The sequence below is a fragment of the Euprymna scolopes genome, chromosome 2, assembly GCF_053919585.1.
Source record: "Euprymna scolopes isolate OS-2025 chromosome 2, ASM5391958v1, whole genome shotgun sequence".
NCBI classification, from domain to species: Eukaryota; Metazoa; Mollusca; class Cephalopoda; order Sepiida; family Sepiolidae; genus Euprymna; species Euprymna scolopes.
Genome location: NC_136483.1, coordinates 16005767 through 16023778, shown reverse-complemented (window position 1 = coordinate 16023778; position 18012 = coordinate 16005767). Strand labels below are relative to the sequence as shown.

Sequence of the window (18012 nt, the reverse complement as noted above, 5' to 3'; positions counted from 1 at the left end):
TGTGTGTGTAAACTAAATAGATGACAATGGACGTCACTCAAACTTATCACATCTTATAAAGATGACAAAGGCTTTTCAAAACATTACAAAACATTGAATGATGATTGAAGATAAAACAAAAGCCATCTGCAGATGGAATCGTATCACTGGGTGCAAATAAGAATTAGCTGCAAAGACATTTACATCATTATGCATACAGTTTATAGATTTTCTCTTATTTTAATGAAAAAAAAAAATGTGTAATATAACACTCATTATTTATGATTTAAAAAGAAAAAGCAAAACCACCATTTAGAAATGTTGCATCCCTCTGCCTTTTCTACAAGTATTTTAGTGGTGAATGCTCTGACGAACTGCAATCACTTGTGCTCCCACGACGTGAGCACCCTCAACAAACCCGACAGGCTGCTAAATCCCAGCCTCACACTGTAGAGATCCCTAGATGTAAAAGATCTTTTTACTCCAATAGTTTCTTCCCCAGAACCGCTAGACTCTGGAATTCCATTCCAGGTCCCTGCTTCCCCAACAGTACTGACGTGCAGAAGTTCAAGTATAACGTGAACCGACATCTTGCTGCCCAAATCCCTACATAGTAGTTGTTGCCCCTGATAGTAGCCCCCTACACCAAAGTGGCAATTTGCCTTGTTTGGGGTAAAAATGTAATAAAATGTAATAAAAAAAAAAATAAAAAAAAGATACAACCTTTGTACAAAAGAGTTTGGTTATTTATATCATCCAGACTACTGTTCTCATCTTGAACGCTTTACATGTTTTGGCCAATGTAATCTCCAATGTTCTTCAAGTGTATCTTGCCGAACTCTTTATGTCAAACACAAGAATCTCCATGGATTTTCATTTAAGATTTCATGCAAATCACCTGAAACCCAACAGACAGACAAGAAAATTTTAAAATTAAACCACTTAACTATGATTAGATTTATGCGTGTGAAAACTAAGACAAATATGTCAGCAAGTTGAAATGAACATTTTGCATTTCAGCTTTCCGACTTCTGTATGCGTTATTCATCCATCCAAATGAAGATTTTAGTCGTTATAAACCATCTTAGGCGTATGATTTCTATTTCCTATTAATTATAGTGTTATGTGATCGGTAGTGTAAGGGTTTATCAGCTAAATATTTACACCCAGATAGACACACACACATACATCTGTTTTATTGATATAGATGTTAAGAAATATGGTTAATAAATATTTGATGTAAGAAAATGTGAACGATTACATATTTGAACATCAGTAGAGTTTATAAATGGTGGAATTCCTACAAAATATTTGAACCTGGTGATTTAAGTGGCGGTCAGAGACCGGTATCTTTAACTAAAATGAAAATTGCTGGTTGAATTAAATATAAAAAGAAATTGATTGAAAAAAAAAAAAAGAAGTTTTTGGTCAAAACAGAAAACAATATGTGCATCATCTTACATATTAAAATTTTTATGCAACTTTTATGCTACATTGGTCAATAAAATATGGGAAAAATTTCATTTTACCTTATATATATATAAAAAATGATCAATTCTGACGTCAAAACACCGAATATATTAGCATTAGGAAGCATATTTTTGTCAATATGTAATGTAAGTGCGAACATGTTACTGGACAGCTGATTGTGATAAATTCTTGTTGACGTACGCTATCCACCCTCTCAAATAAGGAGATAAAAATGTCTGAGAGGACGGTCTAATACCAACAGAACAAATACTACACTGAATCCTCTAAAATGAAGGCAATGCCTAGGAAGATAATATCATGACCACAATACAGATACCACACTATCCCCTCCCCCCAAAAAATAATGCCTGAGAGAGTAATATCATTAAGGTACATATACTATTCTACCCCAAGAAAATTTAGAAAATGATAAACAAAACATACTACAGTACCCTCTCACCCTTGAATTAAGCATTGAAATATAGTGTAATATTGCAGTAATAGTATAGTTTCGGATTCACACCAATCCTAAAACTCCATCAGTAATTCTAATAGGTTTTTTTTTTTTTCATTAATTAAACACATTCGAAATTAAAATAACGGTTTTTCATGAGAATAATGCAAGGTTTTGTGCATTTGAAAACTATATATAATCCTTTTAAATATAAGGTGACACAAATGCATGTGCAACTACTGCAATGCAACCGGAAACACACGGACTGGATGGCAGAAATCACAAAGTCATCAAATGTTCATGTTTGCCAACATGGCACCCACACCCAATAAAACATACTAATGATGTGTAATGTTTGCTGATGTCATTGTTTCATTCTTCATTTTATTGCAGTTTTGGCACTTGTCACGTCGCCCCCATGAAAGAAAAATAAAGAAAAATTTGTCTGACGTATCTGTGACACAAAGAAAATATTGTATACCAAAAATCACGCAAATTGATTGAGTAGTTTTATTAAAGAAAATCATTTTAAAGCGAATTTGAGTTTACAGATGCCCCTTCCCATGTTAAGAATGGCTTTCTAAAATTTAAAGTTTTAATTATTCTGCGTTATCTCCCTTGTTCCTTCAGTCTGTGAGATTGTCGTTCATTCATTAGCCATAAAATTTTATTTTCTTATTTACAAGTAAAACTACTTAATCAATTTACGTGAATGCGATATTTTCTTTCCGCCCGAAGTACATATAAAGTTTTCCTTATTTTTGTTTTTACAGGAGGGAGAATTCTGGACAAGCAACCGATTTTTTTTTCTTTATGTGATATTTCATGCATGTAAACGAACAGGTTGAAAACATTCAGTAAATCAAGTAATTAGCTTTTGATTGTACCTATTTACTATGCCTCCCCACGGGACAGAGTTAGACACCAGGGTCGTTTTTTAACGTGGAGAAAAGGTACAAAAATAAAAATTGTCTCAGTCGTGAAGGATTTCTCCTCCACCGAAAGAGAACAAGAAATAGAAGTGCAGCATCTGAAGAACAGATACTACACTTTGATCTTGTTTAGATATTTTATTGCTTTTAAAATTTTGTAAATACAATTAAGTAAAAAAAAAAAAAAAGATTTTCAAACAACAAAATTAGGCACAAGGCCCTACAAGAAATTGGGGAGGGCAAGGGTTCAGGGTCTTTGTGACTAAAGTGATTAAAAAGTAATAAATGTAGACTTTGGAGTCTTACTCTTGACTGGCAACATTTACCAAAATACCTCATTCACTCTATGGATCTTAAACTAACTAATAAATCCCCAGCGTTTAAGAATCAAAACCATATTTACAATTTATAAACAGTTGTCTGTGTGTTTGTGTATGCATTTTTTTTAAATTTTTTTTTTAAATATATTAATTTTGTGTGTGTGTGTGTGTGTGTGTGTGTGTGTGCATGTGTGAAAAAGTAAAGTTCAATTACACTTTGATCTTGACCAAAAGGCCAAGGATTAGCTTTTGATTGTAAATGAACAACATACTGACCATTTCTTAAACGATAGTCGCAACTTCAAATGTTGAATCCAGAGCAATGCATTTACAAATAGCGATGGATATAAATTTAAAAAAAGAAAAAGGGAAAAGGAAGAAAAAAAGAAACAAATGATCTCATGACAAATAACTATTGCAAAGTTGACAGAAGATACGAATCTATTTTGAAAGCAAAAAAAAAAAAAAAAAAACAAGATTTGTATTTGTGACGTCTTTCAATGTCTAATGTTACAGCAAAATGACACTTGACACCATTTACAGTTTTGCATAATAAAACTTTAATTTTAATAAACAATAAGACAATATCAATCAAACCTTCACTTACGTAATTTCTTTCTTTTATTTCGTTGTATAGATGCGTTTCAAATATTCAAATCTTTGAATAAAGGATAAACCTTTAGTTTGATTTCAAAACCTTAAACCATCTCCACTTTTATATAAAAGTCACTTTGTGTGTGTGTGTGTGTGTTCCTTCCTCATAGGTTCCGAAACGGCTGAGCCCATCTTTTGCAAATTTCACACAAAGGTAATTTATATATCTGGCAGTGTTCTAAGATGTTTTGTACAGAAATTCATCCAATACGTATCGAAAACTGAAAAAATCCGATCTTAAGAATAGTCTATCTCTCTTATAGATAAAAAAAGAATGTTTACTGGGGAATATTTCACATTACACCAGCCAAAGGAAATAAAATCTCAGCAAATCATTTCTTCTTAAAAAAATAATCGTATTGTCATCTGGAGATATAGTTCAGTGTTAGAGTATTTGACTACAGATAGAATGATCCCCTGTTCAAGTCCGGGGATACATCACTATTTTAATTTTTTCTTAAAAATGAGTTCAATTTACGATAAAAGAAGAGGTACTATTTAAAACCGCTGCAAATTATTTCTTCATTGGCATATTTTAAAACTAAACATTAAGCAGAAGTGACTTTTCCAGGGCATTCATCGTCAAGCCCAAATATCAGCTGACATGATATTGTAAACAAAGAGAAACGGAATTTGATGAACGAGATTATCATTATTATTTTCAAATTAGTCCACCGGGCAAATTATTCCTCGTAATATATAATAATCGATAGAGGATTGGTTCTATTATAATACCAACGCAATCGGCATAAATTAAAATATCACATTTAAGCGTATTGTATGACTGGGCAACCAGCTAGTAAACAATAAGACAATATCAATCAAATCTTCACTTACGTAATTTCTTTTATTTCGTTGTATTGGTACGTTTCAAAGATTAAAATCTTTGAATAATGGATGACCTTGTAGTTTGATTTCAAAACTTTTAAATTATATATGAATAATGCAGGACTGTTGAGGTGACTTTCGCTAGACCGATTTGTAATGTATTAACCAAAATAAAGATTCAAATGATTTTACATGAAATCTTTATTTTTTGTTCTCTATAGAGGAACAGGCGTTTATCTAGTTTTACCTCAATATTTAAAAAATATAATTGCACAAAAACTTTATTTACTTGTTAGATTTTTAAAAGGTTGTATACCAAAACTTACACAAAATCATCCAGTATTTTCTTCTTTGTAAAATAAAATTTGATCAATAAACGATTTCTCTTCAGTGTTACTCCGGTGAGTGTGTTGAATTATACCTCTTAAGTTTACTTTAATCCAGGCAGAAAATGGCGGACGAGACATTTCGCCTCAAGATGTGTTTTTCTTGTTAAAATATGCTGCACGAATTTGCATAATTTTTAGTGTAGCGCGTACATAAGATGTTTCTGCCATTTTGTTAATTTTCTTTTACGAGCAATTTTGGCGCTTCTATATTATACAAACGAAAATAATATTGAATTTCTACTGAAATAAATGATACCTACGTAATTGTCAGGTCTAAAATAGTAACATATCCAAAAATTACGGAAAAATATAAGGTATAAAAAATAATTATTAATGAAAAACTGTTTTTGATAAAAATTTATATGGGGAATAAATTTTGTCCGACATTTTGAATTACGTTCGTCACATGACGTAAGCAACAGAATTTCATTACCTCCCATGTCAACTTATTTCGTTTTTAGTAAGCATGATATAGTGATTTTGCTTCCTTTCATAAATTTCTCTTTTCATAAATAATTATTTTTATACCCTATCGTTTTTCGGAAATTTTGAATATGTTACTATTTGAGATTAGACAATTACGTAGGTACCATCTGCTTCACTTGAAATTCATTTTTTTTTTTTTTTCGTTTGTATAATATAGAAACCTGCAACTTTTAATATGGAAATAAAGTTGGGTACAAACAGAGAAACGAGGCGGCAATCTTCTTACTTATTTTTTTCTGCTTACATTCACCCCTAACAAGGCATATCACTACTATTTGGGGCCATGCCTAGAAAAGATTAACAAGATGTTGGTTTATGTTACATTTAAACTTCTGTACACCAGTATAGTCAGGGAAACAGGTACCAGGAAGGGAATTCCGAAGGGAAGAAACTATTAAAGTAGAAAGCTTTCTGGCATTTAGGGACATCAATAGTGAAGAGGTGTGATTTTGTTGCTAAGTGGATTTATAGGGGATATGTATGTCGAGGGAGCACAACTGCAACGAGTTCATCAGAGCACATTCCATTAAAATAGTTGTAAAACAGATGTAACATTGCAGCAATGGGACAGGGGTTGGAGCCTAGTCAACAAAGTGGGACCTATTTTTGGACCCTATTTAAGAGGAAGGGACTAGTGGTAGATGCACTAGCCCAGATCTGGCAACAATACTTCATAAATGGGCGATTGGTGGCTTTGTGGAGGTACAGGGTACTCTCAGGTGTTAACAGTCTTCTAGCATGATAGAGGGAACCCACCTTCTTTGCAACAGCCTTCACAATGTCCTCAATATATTTCAGTTCATATTGCCTATGAATATTAAGCACAGAAATTTAAAATAGTGAAGGAAAAACCAAAAATTAAAAAATCCTAAACAATATTGAATACCAAACTTCTTAAAAAATTAATCATAGCGTTTTCTTTGATAATTATTATGAAATAAATATTTTTGTAAAATAATCAGAAAAAAGGCCCAAATTGAAGGCAAATACAATCTTTTTAAGACCAAATTCACAAAATTTGGCCTTAAAAAGGCCAATCTGGCAACCTTGGTTCAGACTCTTTTTATACATTTTGTGTACATCTGTTGTTCTCACGTGCATGTTATAGAGCGTTGTATGACCAGCAAATATACCCATCTCTGATACGATGTTATCAGGCAGGTCATTAATGATTATCAGGAATAATACTGATTCAAAGATCGACCCCCTGAAGCACTCCCACATTAATGTTATGCTGTTTGAATGCATGGCCATCAATGACATCCTTATAAATATAGAATAAGATATTGTGTGTGTGAACATGAATAAAAGTTAGTTTTAATGTTATTAGAATTTTTTAAAAATCGACTATTTCATTACTTTTCCTGGGTTTATTTATTGCAATTTCCAGTACGGTTCCGATATTCTTCGTAAAATAGGAAAATAAAATAAAAAATAAATCTGTGTGAAAATCAGATTTATGATAATTGCTTTCATTTTTACATTTAAATCAAGTATGCTTAAAAAAACAACAGATTTATAAATATTTTATTTATGCATTACGTTTAGAGTTTAAACGAATAAGTAATTTTGAACGTTTGCTTTTTTAAATTTAAAATATTCTTTTCGTATTTTTTATGGCGATTCAATACTTAGAAATGTTATTTACACAAACAATTTTATAACATTACTAGACCACCCGTGACCCGTTGGGTCAGTACGTTATATTAGCTTTGGAATTCATGTATGAGCGTGACACTTGTGGCATAAAGAAAATAGTTTTTTTTTTTTACATAACAGAAGCATTTCTATGAAAGTATATTAAAATGAAAAAAGAATATAGATAGATTTCTATGAGTCGTTCTGTTTATTATAATTGTTATTTTCTTTTAAATTACAGTTACTGAATTATAAGTGGTTGGTCATACTTATGCACTGAACAGGTATCATAATCCTTATTATAGTTAAATTCAAATTTTGATATATCATCTTTTAAATGAAATTGTTAGTTGAAAGTACAGAATAATAAAAAAAAACACTCTCCACATGTTAATAATGGCTTTTTAAATAGAAAATGAAAATAAAATGTAACTTTTTTCATTTAATTTAAGCAAACATTCAGTACCCATTGTGTAAAGGAAAACACTATTTAATGTAATAGAAATGTGTGCATTTACCGATTCAGCTTTCCGTTTGGAAATGTAAGCAGACGACTTTAAAAAACATGGCAAGAAGAAAAGGAAATTTTTTTGTAATAACGCCCTCTAGTAAAAAGGTCTGCATTAGTTAAGGGGGATAACTCTATCCAGTTTTACATCGCCCCCTTTTTCTCTCTCTCACACATACACGTAACTATTTCTCGCGTACGTAACGAAAACAGAGGGAGTAGGAGTGTTGAAATCTATTAGAGGGAAAGTGAGAGGTGTTTTCTTTCCATAAATTGTATAGGGTAATATTTCATATTATTAATAGATTCATAGATAAATAGATTTTATAATATATATTATAATTATCTATGAATCTATGTATTATTTGTATATATAAATAACTATTTGATCAAATTAAATGAAATTGTTTGTATTAAAAGCGATATAAAAATTCCGGAATTGGAATAACGGATTGAAGACGTTGCTATTTACGCATGCGCAACCGGATGTTGAAAACCGGAAATCTGATTGCAAACATACAAGATCCATAGACTTTTAGTATTATATAGATTTGTACTTTCTAATGTTTCTGTTTACTTTGTTATCACACTATACTCTATTATAATTACTCTGTGCAACTTTAAAAAATGGGGTTTGTTTTACAATAGACCGAGGTACGAAAGAGTGGTAAAGAAACAAATATATAAATAAATGTTACCAAAGGCAAGATAAGTTATTCTTCTACCTACATGGATATGTTTTAACTGATTTTAAAGCATCTTTTAAGTATGAAACGGAAAAAAAAAGATGGCGCCATGATTCTCTTTGTTCCCTTTGGAGTCTCGAGAATTGGTCAAATCTAAAAAAAAAAAAAAATACTAACAAAAATCTGTGTTATGGTAATTTTTATTGGGTGGATTTCTGTCAGTATTTTTTTTTTTAATGGATGTAATTTGCTAGAGCATTGTGTGAGATAGGTATATAGAAAAGATTTAGAAGGCGTTTTTGCGGAGGGGGGGGGGTTGGCCGATTATCATTGACATTACTCTAACAAAATTAGTTATCGATTTATAACAATTTCGTTCAATTATTAATTCCTTTAACCACCCATACCGTTAATTATTATATTTAAGTTTCAAATTACGGTGTTTCTTTACTAGTAATTACAGTTTAAAATCGCATGTCTAATTAAACAAAAAACAAAAAGCACTTCAACATACTGGGGCGTCATGTTTAAATCAGTAAAATAAACAAAAGGAAAAAAAGAGTAAAAAATTGCATAGAACTTTTTATTTAAAAATAATTGGTCATATTTTTTTTTTTTCATCCACTATTGATAAGTAGGGGAGATAAGACATTATTTCATTTAAGAAAGTAAAAACGAACAACGTAATCCAACTAAAGTGTAATTTACGATGAATTTGATTTTCAATTGTAATTAATCTTCTAGTCGATTATTTTTTCTAATTTTTGGTGAATACAGGTATTTCAGCATGACAAGTAAGTACATCAAAGCAACTAATTGAAAAGAAGCACCAAAAATACTATTAAAGATATTTTATATAAATAAACAAAGATTTAATTTACAAGCAAACAAAGATAAACATAACAGTTGACTCCCGGGCAACGCTGCATACGTACAGCTAGCTAGTTGTTAATGTATTTCCACTTTTATGTTGAAGTTAATTCAATTTTATGTGAAAAGAAAACCCAAGTAATGAAACCTCAACAGTTTAGAATTTAAGACTGAATAGAACTTTCAGGTTTCAAGTTCATTTCTCAAAACATGAAAGTCAAATCGAAAAATATTGGGATTAAAAGTAGAGGTGCACTCTTTAATGCAATAATCCAATTATTTATAAACACTAACAGCTGAACCTTAAATCCAAGTCAAGGTTGATGACATCATCTACTTGCAGTAAGTCTAACACTTGTGATCACTTGTAAGTGATATCAAAGTGATTTCGGATTCAAGGAGATTAGTATAAATCTGAAGAATAAAGGATTGCATGCAATTTCATTGGGAAACAAAATACATGAAAAAAAAAAAAATGGATCAATTTTGAGGGTTTTGTTGAGTTATTAAAATGACAATAAAACGGGATTAGATTTATTGGTTTTCTATTCCTATCTTACAAATATTACATTGATATAATTCTTTCAACGAATAATAGAAATTTATGCAATTGATTAAAAACATATTTTTTAAAACTATGATGATTTAAGTTTGTTGCTGTTAAGGACGAAGACATGATTCCAAATAACAGAAACACGTTCATTCCAATCTCTGATAATGAACATGTTTATTTAAACTAAAACGGTATTAAAATTAATATCAAAATTTTAATACATTTTATTGTAGTCGAAGTCTTGGGAGGCATGTTAAGCTTCCTCCAAGTGCACTGCATGTGCCCCTGACTAGAGTAGGCAATCAATCCATTTGCTTAAAGGGCAATTTCACTAATTTCGATAACAAGTATTGGAAATGCGACACATTCGTTGATCCTTATTCAATCCTGGGCAACGTGGGGGTTTCACTGCTAGTGTGTGTGTGTGTGCACGTGTATATATATATATATATATATATATATATATATATATATATATATATATATATATGACTAAGTTGACTTAGAATGAGTGCTTTATGCCAGATTGATGGTTGAATATGGTTAAATTTATGCTCCTTTTTGCATTAAATCCTAATCCCTAACTGTGCATCAAACGAATACTATCTTACTTAGTTCAATGCAACTTATTGTAAAAAATCCATACAAAATTTCAGCTAGATCGACCAAGTAGTTTGAGAAAAAGTGGAATGGACAGACGAACAGAAATATTATATATACAAAATCACCTGTAAATTCAGCAATTATAGAGAAATAACTGAACATTTTCTATGCAAATCTTTTAAACTAAACATCAACAGAACTTCCTACAGCATGTTTTACAAAAATACTTTTACATTTTTTTGATTACAAAAATTATTGCATTCATTCTAAGATTTCTGCTTCTCTCAACAATGTCTTCTAAATAGAGGGCAACAACCATATTCTCTCTCTATAAAATATCTACAAACACACCACCTTTCGACACTTGATTATATAGAGAACACACTATTATCTCACCACTTTATTCCACATTCTAGGATTTCTATTCTGATTGCTGGATAAATTATGTTTTAGTCAACTGCATTCAATTTAAACGAATAAAAAAAAGCCTACTCCCCACACACTCACCTTTGCAATTAAATAAACATTAATAGTGGAATGCAAACATCTATTCAAGGTTCCCTCACAGTGATCCCTCACTCTAAAACTTAAAATATTTTATAGATATTTTTTTAAGAGTGTAAGTGTTTTTTTTTAATATTTTATCTCAGGCAATATCAGGACACAGGCCCTGCTAGTTCATAATATGCAAGTTATTTTATGTGATTTTTGTGGTTTTAGATGTGTATGCATAGTTTGTTTCTTTTAGGAAGCGTAAGAATTTATTTAGGTCAGTCTTTTGAAAAAAGTATTTCATATTGTTTGCTTGGTAATATTTAGAATGATTTGGTTATGGTTTCTGTCGTTTATGGGGATATGTTCTATTGTAAGGAATGATTGGCATTTCAAACAACTTGAGGGAGGAGGGAATTAAGAGTGAAGTGAGATGAATATGTCTAATGTTTGCTCAGAACTTATTCCTTTTTTTTTTCAGCAGTTTGTAAGTTGTCAATATAATTGAAAGTTTCTGTATGCAATAGAATAAGGGAGCAACAGATTAAGGGAGCAATAGAAAACTGATGAAAATCTTTTTCTAGCATTATTTCTTTTTAAATCAAAGTTTGGAATTCAATCAAATGACAGAAAATGTCAAAAACATCAAAATAGGAATCAATTTTAAGCAAATTACATGAAAAACGAAATTCAAAACATTAAACATTTAAAAGGTCAAAATATAATCAAAGATGGGGACTCCTCACTTTTGCAATTAAGTAAACATTAACACAATGCCATCAATTTTGATTGACACATGCATCAAGATTGAGTGATGCAGTGGACGAAATGTTGTGATGACAAAAACAAAACAATAATGACAAACTTGCTTCGCCATTGAGGCAAAAATCTGACACAAGATCAGGTTTTAATGTCAAGATAATGAAGCTCCCAAAAAGGAGCAAATCTGTATAGTCTTAACGTTGACATCAGGGATAATGACAACTGCTTAAGGTAAAGTCAAATAAACAAATATGTTTGTTTTTTGTTGTTTTTTTACATAGGCGGTACCACTTATCAAGGCCGAGAGGCCACTCAAGGATAAGGGTTAAAGAGTGAACAGTAATCAAAAGGACAATATAGTAATCGATAGTAATGGAAGTTCGGTAAATTTGTTAACTTAAGTGGAACGGCTCATCAGAAACTTGTTTACGTTGGCTTGAAGACAACCATATTATAGACAGCTGGAAAGCAGGAAAACGGAAGACAATTCCACAGGCGTGCAATTCTAAGAAAAAAGCTTTGATCATAGAATCTACGTTTAGGTTTAGGCACAGATAAAGAGTGGGGGGAATGTTTTCAGCTAGACGAATGTTTCTTGTGAAAGTTTGGCGAGGGGGGACCGGAGATTGAAGCTCAGTTGAACACTTTCCATGAAAATAACGATAAAGCAGAGACAAACTCGCGACATCTCTTCCATTAGATAGAGGTTGCAGGGAAGAGAAAAGGACATCTCCTACGAGGCTACAAAGTCTATTTTGAACTCTATCAAGGCAGGACAGGTCCTTTCTAGAAGCTCCTGCTCAGATGTGGCAACAGTATTCCATCCTTGGACGTACCTAGCTCTTATATAGATAGAGAATTGCATCAGCAGTGAGATATCTACTGGATCAATAGAAGGATCCCACCATTTTTCCAGCGGCCTTGGCAACAAATTTGATGTACTTATTCCACTTAAGGTCAGGAGTAAAGGTCAAGCCCGGAAACTTGTCAAAACTTGAGGACTCCCCAAGAGCCATTCATTTTAATTGATGCCGGATGTGGATCAGAACGTTGATGATGTAAAGATAAAAGCTTGGTTTTAGATGCATTAAAAGTAACCAGCCACTCCTTTCCCCATTGTACAACGTGATCAAGATCAGAGGAGAGAGAATCGGAGAGAACTTGGTCATTTACTGTCTTAGATGTGCTACCATAGATGGTAGTGTCATCAGCAAAAATGTCTATGAATGATGTAAGGATGTGATTAAGATCATTAATATAGATAAGGAAAAGAGTTGGGCCCAGGATGGACCCCTGAGGGACTCCAGCATTAATACTGTGAGCTTCTGATTTTTGTCCATCAATTACTACTCTTATGAACCTATCAGAGAGAAATGATTTAATAATTGAGAAGACATTTCCAGCCATACCATAGCTGGAGATCTTGTGAAGTAAACCTTTATGCCATACCCTATCAAAGGCCTTTGATATGTCAAGAGCAATTGCCCTAGAAAGGTTGCCTCTGTCGAGAGATTTGCTAATCCTATGAGATAACTGTAAGCACATCTGCTGTAGATCTAGCAGAACGGTAACCATATTGCATGTCACTAAGAACGTTATTTTTGCTGAGATGGTTGATTACTTCTCTACTTAACAGATTTCAGCAACTTACTCATGACGCACAGGAGACTTATTGGCCTATACTGAGAGGGGGATGAACGATCACCTGAATTCTTAAATACAGGACGTACTGATGAGATTTTCCAGGGTGATGGGAAGCAATTCTCCTTAAGACAACGTTTAAACAGTTTTGTAAGTATAGGCGCTAGTTCTGGTTGAAGTTTTTTTGAGTTGGAATACCGTCAGGGCCGTTGCTTTACTGGAATCAAGGTTTTTGATTAGCTTGACAACATCACAGATATTTGTATATCACATAGTGTGTTTTCTGATACAGGAGGAAATATTGAGGGTTGGCGGCCTTGATCGCAAAGGGTAGAATTAGCTGCAAAGTTCTTGGCAAAGTGTTGAATATTTCAATGATTTAATTTTTATTTTCAGCAAATTGTAACACTGATACAATTACTAAATTTAAATTGACTTTAAAACCAGGTTAAACCATCAGTTTATGATAGAATTATGGCAGTCATTAGTGGAGCTGACAAAACAAATGAGAGAAAAATTCCCAGATTATTTCAATCATAAACCAAAGTATTTAGAAGGTGAACAATTGTCCATACATCAAAATTATGCTGACGTCATTGAATGTGCAAATGAAAATATGATGCATCATGCGTTTAGTTTGATACTAAATTAAAACTTGACAGATGGAACGTGACAGAAAATGTGTAAAAAATGTAGATACATTAAATGAGTTTGATGACTTAAAATCTTCACCGCTAACATACATAAATAAAACGAGTTACTTATCTGTGTGTGTGTAAATATTTAACCAATAAACTATTGGTCACATAACACTGAAACAGGAAATAGTAATCATACACCAAAAATGATTTATAACGAGTAAAATCTTTGTTTGAATGGATGAATAACGCGTACAGAAATATTTCGGCAAGTTCGCAAAATGTTTTTGCCGACATATTTCTATTACTTTTGCACATGCACAAATTCATTCATAGCTTGAAGTGGTTTAATTTGAAATCTTTCTTATCTACCTGTCCATAGTTCAAACGGTAGGGAACGTGGTTGAAGTGCTAAATGTTTTGGTTTGGATGCTAGCTGATGGTATTCAAGTCATTTTTTTTTTAAACTTTTGAAATCAGTACTGTGACCTGTAGTCATTAATATCTCAAACTTACTTTTTGGCCAATATTGATTCTATAGTAGTTTGGTGTTCTGCTGGAGGCTCATAGTTGCTGCCATTTGTTTCTGGAATGTCTGTCCCTGAATATTCATTGTGCTTCCTTTTCTTATCTGCAACTTTAGCTTCTTTTGAATGAACCTTTCTAAGATGGTTTAACATATTAGTCATTAACGTTTTTTGCTGATTTGCCACCCTTTTGACATAACTTGCAGATAACTGTATTATTATTCTTGTATAATTACGTATTATATATTATTGGGATTGCCATCAAAACACTTCCAGCATAAACTAGTTGTCGTAATGGTTTCAGGTTGTTGGTAATATTTAGTTAATTTTTTACGTCTTTAAATTACTCATATTTGATGAGAGAAATAATTGCTGTTGATATTCAACCATATTCTGTAACATCTGACATTGGATTTAAAAGGCTTATTGCAAAACTTTGTCCAAATTACAGTATTCCATCAAAAAAAGTACTTCACTGAAAAAATAATTTCCAATATATCTACAAAAGTAAAAACTAAAATTCAATCATCTCTTGGTGAAATTGGCAGCATTTCTTTGATTACAGACATTTGGACAGCTGCTCCCTTTCTGTGTTTAATAGGTCATTGGCTTTCAAATAACTTTGAACAGTGCAGAGCTGTGCTTAGAATTGTTCAATTGTGCACACAGGTGCAAGAATAAGTGAAGAATTGCACAATATTTTGGATGAGTATAAAATCCAGAAAGTTTCTTAGTCTTGCAGAATTTAAGAACAAATATGATTGGTTGTGTCAGGAAATGTGGTTTAGAATCACTTATGCTTCATACATACATTGCAACTGTCAATAAATGACTAATTTTTTCCTCAACAAATTAAGACAATCATTACAACTAACAAAAATATAGTTTCTCACTTTAGTCACTCTCCATTAGCAATTAGAAAATTAATTGAAATACAGGATCAGCTTAATTTGGAAAAACAAACTCATTCAAGATGTGACCACATGGTAGAATTCAACATATATGCTAAAAAGAATTTCGAACAACGAAAAGCTCTTGTAATGTGTGCTGTTGAAAACAAGATTCCTACCTTAACAACTTACCAATGGGAACTTGTTCAAAAAATTGCCTAGTTACCAAGTTTATTTGAAGAAATCACCAAAGAAGCAAGTCACAGAACTTCAACGATATCAATGATAATACCTACAATTTTAGCTTTGAGGTTATTTCTTTCAAAAGCTGTTCAATCTAATTCTCATATTTGTGATTTTAGTGGAATCCTCATCACTGTTGAACAATTCATTGAATCAATGGAAACATGATTTCCATCTATCTTCTATATATATAAAAGGCAAAATGTGTGTGATCATTTTGTGTATGTCTTCAAAAGGCTTCTTTTGCACGCGCTCCCGGGGTCGTTACTATCGCTTAAAACTGTGTATATAGGTCCTATATTATAATATCTAGGAATTAGGAAAGCGCGTAGCGTATAGATTTATTTACGTCGAATTTTACAAAATTAATGTTATTTTGGCTTCTCGCGTGTTGATTGGGCTTTTTAGTATAAATAAAATGAAACTAAACTCAAACGGACGTGTTCGCGGCAATGCGCCGGGAACAGACGCTTACGCTGCGTGACTTCTATTTGACCTTCTTAATTAGGTCAAATGGAAGCAGCAAAGTTAACTTTTATTACGCACGCCTGTTTTTATAGTTATAGTTACATAAATAAATTCAAACACGTCTACGCTGTATGTCGCGGTGGCCCAATGGTAACATCGCACGTTTTTTTTTTTTTTTCATACATTAATTTCCAACTCAAGGGTACGGGTTCGATCCTCATATACTCACCTACCAAAACATTTTTTTTTTTATTATTTACCCCCCCCCCCCAGTTTTGATTTACCTCAAGACACCCGGGCATCGCCGGGTACCCCCCCACTAGTATATATATAAAAGCGAAAATGTGTGTATGTATGTGTGTTCGCTTTTTGTGTATGTCCACAAAAGGCTTTTTTCGCCATGATTCTCGGTTGGCTCGCTCCTTCTTAAAACTTTTTATATGCTGTATAAATAATATCTATGACTAAGGAACTCAGGTCGCGACTATCTTTAATTTACCTGACTTTTACAAGCTATTTTCGAGATATTTTTTGATTGCAGTGTAGCGGGGAAAACAGAAACTGGCTTCCAGCGCAAAACTAGGTCAAATATCACGCGACTTAACGTTCTCGCACCTGTTAATTTCACTTTATAAACGTCAACTTAACACACTTATCAATTCATCTATTCCCGTGGTTGAGGTGGTTAGGTCGCAGGTTTATTTTTTCCATTTTTTTTCCACCTCCGTGTCAAAGATTCGGGGTTCAAGCTTACCTTTTTACTAAAACTTTTTTTTTTCTTTTACACCTCTAAATACCCAGCCAAAGTTTTTTTTTTTTATTTATTTATTTTTTTTTAAACAGGGTTGTTTTGATCTACCCCCCCCCAACACACACACACACACACCTCCAAACACCCGGGCAACGCCGGGTATCCCCCGCTAGTACTTTCATAAATCAGAGTCCATTTTCTGCAGGCTGTTTTTGAACCCAGTCAACGACGGGTACTTTTGCTAGTCCCATCTAAATGATAAAAACTTGTTTTTCTACTTTCCTAGATCCATGATTCAAATTTAAATTTCAAAAGAATGACATGGAAAACACTATTATAAATTGGACCCTAAATCTATTTTCTACTGATGATAATGAAACAAAATCAGCAGAATACACTTCTTCAGGCTCTGTTAAGGGTCGGAAGATCAAGGTGAAAGAAACTGTACCTTTTTCAAGCCTGTTTTATGAATTAGCTTCAAATAAGCCTACAGTAACAAATAAAAAAAAGCTGAGTTAAACCTGGAGACTGCAACTATAACATAAATACAAGAATCACAATCTAAACTCAAAAGTAGTAAATCCCTTATGCTTAAGTACACAAAAGAACTTGGTCATTATGTAGCTTTACCACTACACACAAGAGGTGATGATACATTTCAGTGGTCGTGTTATGTAATGAAGACACAGGAGACCTTACAACTGTTGAGTAAACTGGCTTCAAAATATTTAAGCACACCATCTTCATCTGTGGAGAGTGAGAGGCTCTTTAGTACAGGTGGTAATGTGTATGAATCTATGAAGAACAGGCTGTATCCTTAGAATGGAGAAACTCAACTGTTACTACATTACAACTTAAAAGTAATCAACTTTAAATACTGAGGAGATTATAAGAGCAGAAGAGATAGGTAACGAGATTATAGAAGAGGAAGTAGAACAGCAGCAGAGGTACAGAACTTCAGCTTATAGTTAATCACTCAAAGAATTACAATTTGTACTTTGTAGTTGGTTTGTAAGTTCTTTTTTTCTTATATAATTGTTTAATTATATTCAATAAAGAATTGGAAATTGGAGTTTGTATTTTGTAATTTTATTTAATAATGGCAAAGAACCATGATAGAAACCAGATACTTAACAAATGTTAAGTTAAATTAGTAGTTACTATGTTAATGCATCAAAGCTATCTGATGAGTCACTTGGCAGTGATGAAATGGCTTAAATTTAATAGGAA

At 32.5% G+C, this 18012-nt stretch overlaps 1 protein-coding gene across 9 annotated transcripts in view; it reads right to left on the bottom strand.

Moving 5' to 3' along the window:
• LOC145289039 (uncharacterized) overlaps positions 1 to 18012 on the bottom strand; it is a 232093-nt gene that overhangs the window by 64433 nt on the left and 149648 nt on the right. For 3 of the 9 annotated variants that reach the window (XM_080136378.1, XM_080136379.1, XM_080136381.1), the window contains one exon: positions 703 to 877. The exons of 3 other annotated variants lie outside the window; for them this stretch is intronic. The gene's annotated coding sequence lies outside the window, so the exon portion shown is untranslated. Of the gene's footprint in view, positions 1 to 702; positions 878 to 3431; positions 3612 to 3762; positions 4607 to 18012 lie in introns of those variants that run through there. 3 more of the 9 variants (XM_080136382.1, XM_080136376.1, XM_080136383.1) reach the window with 3 other exon arrangements.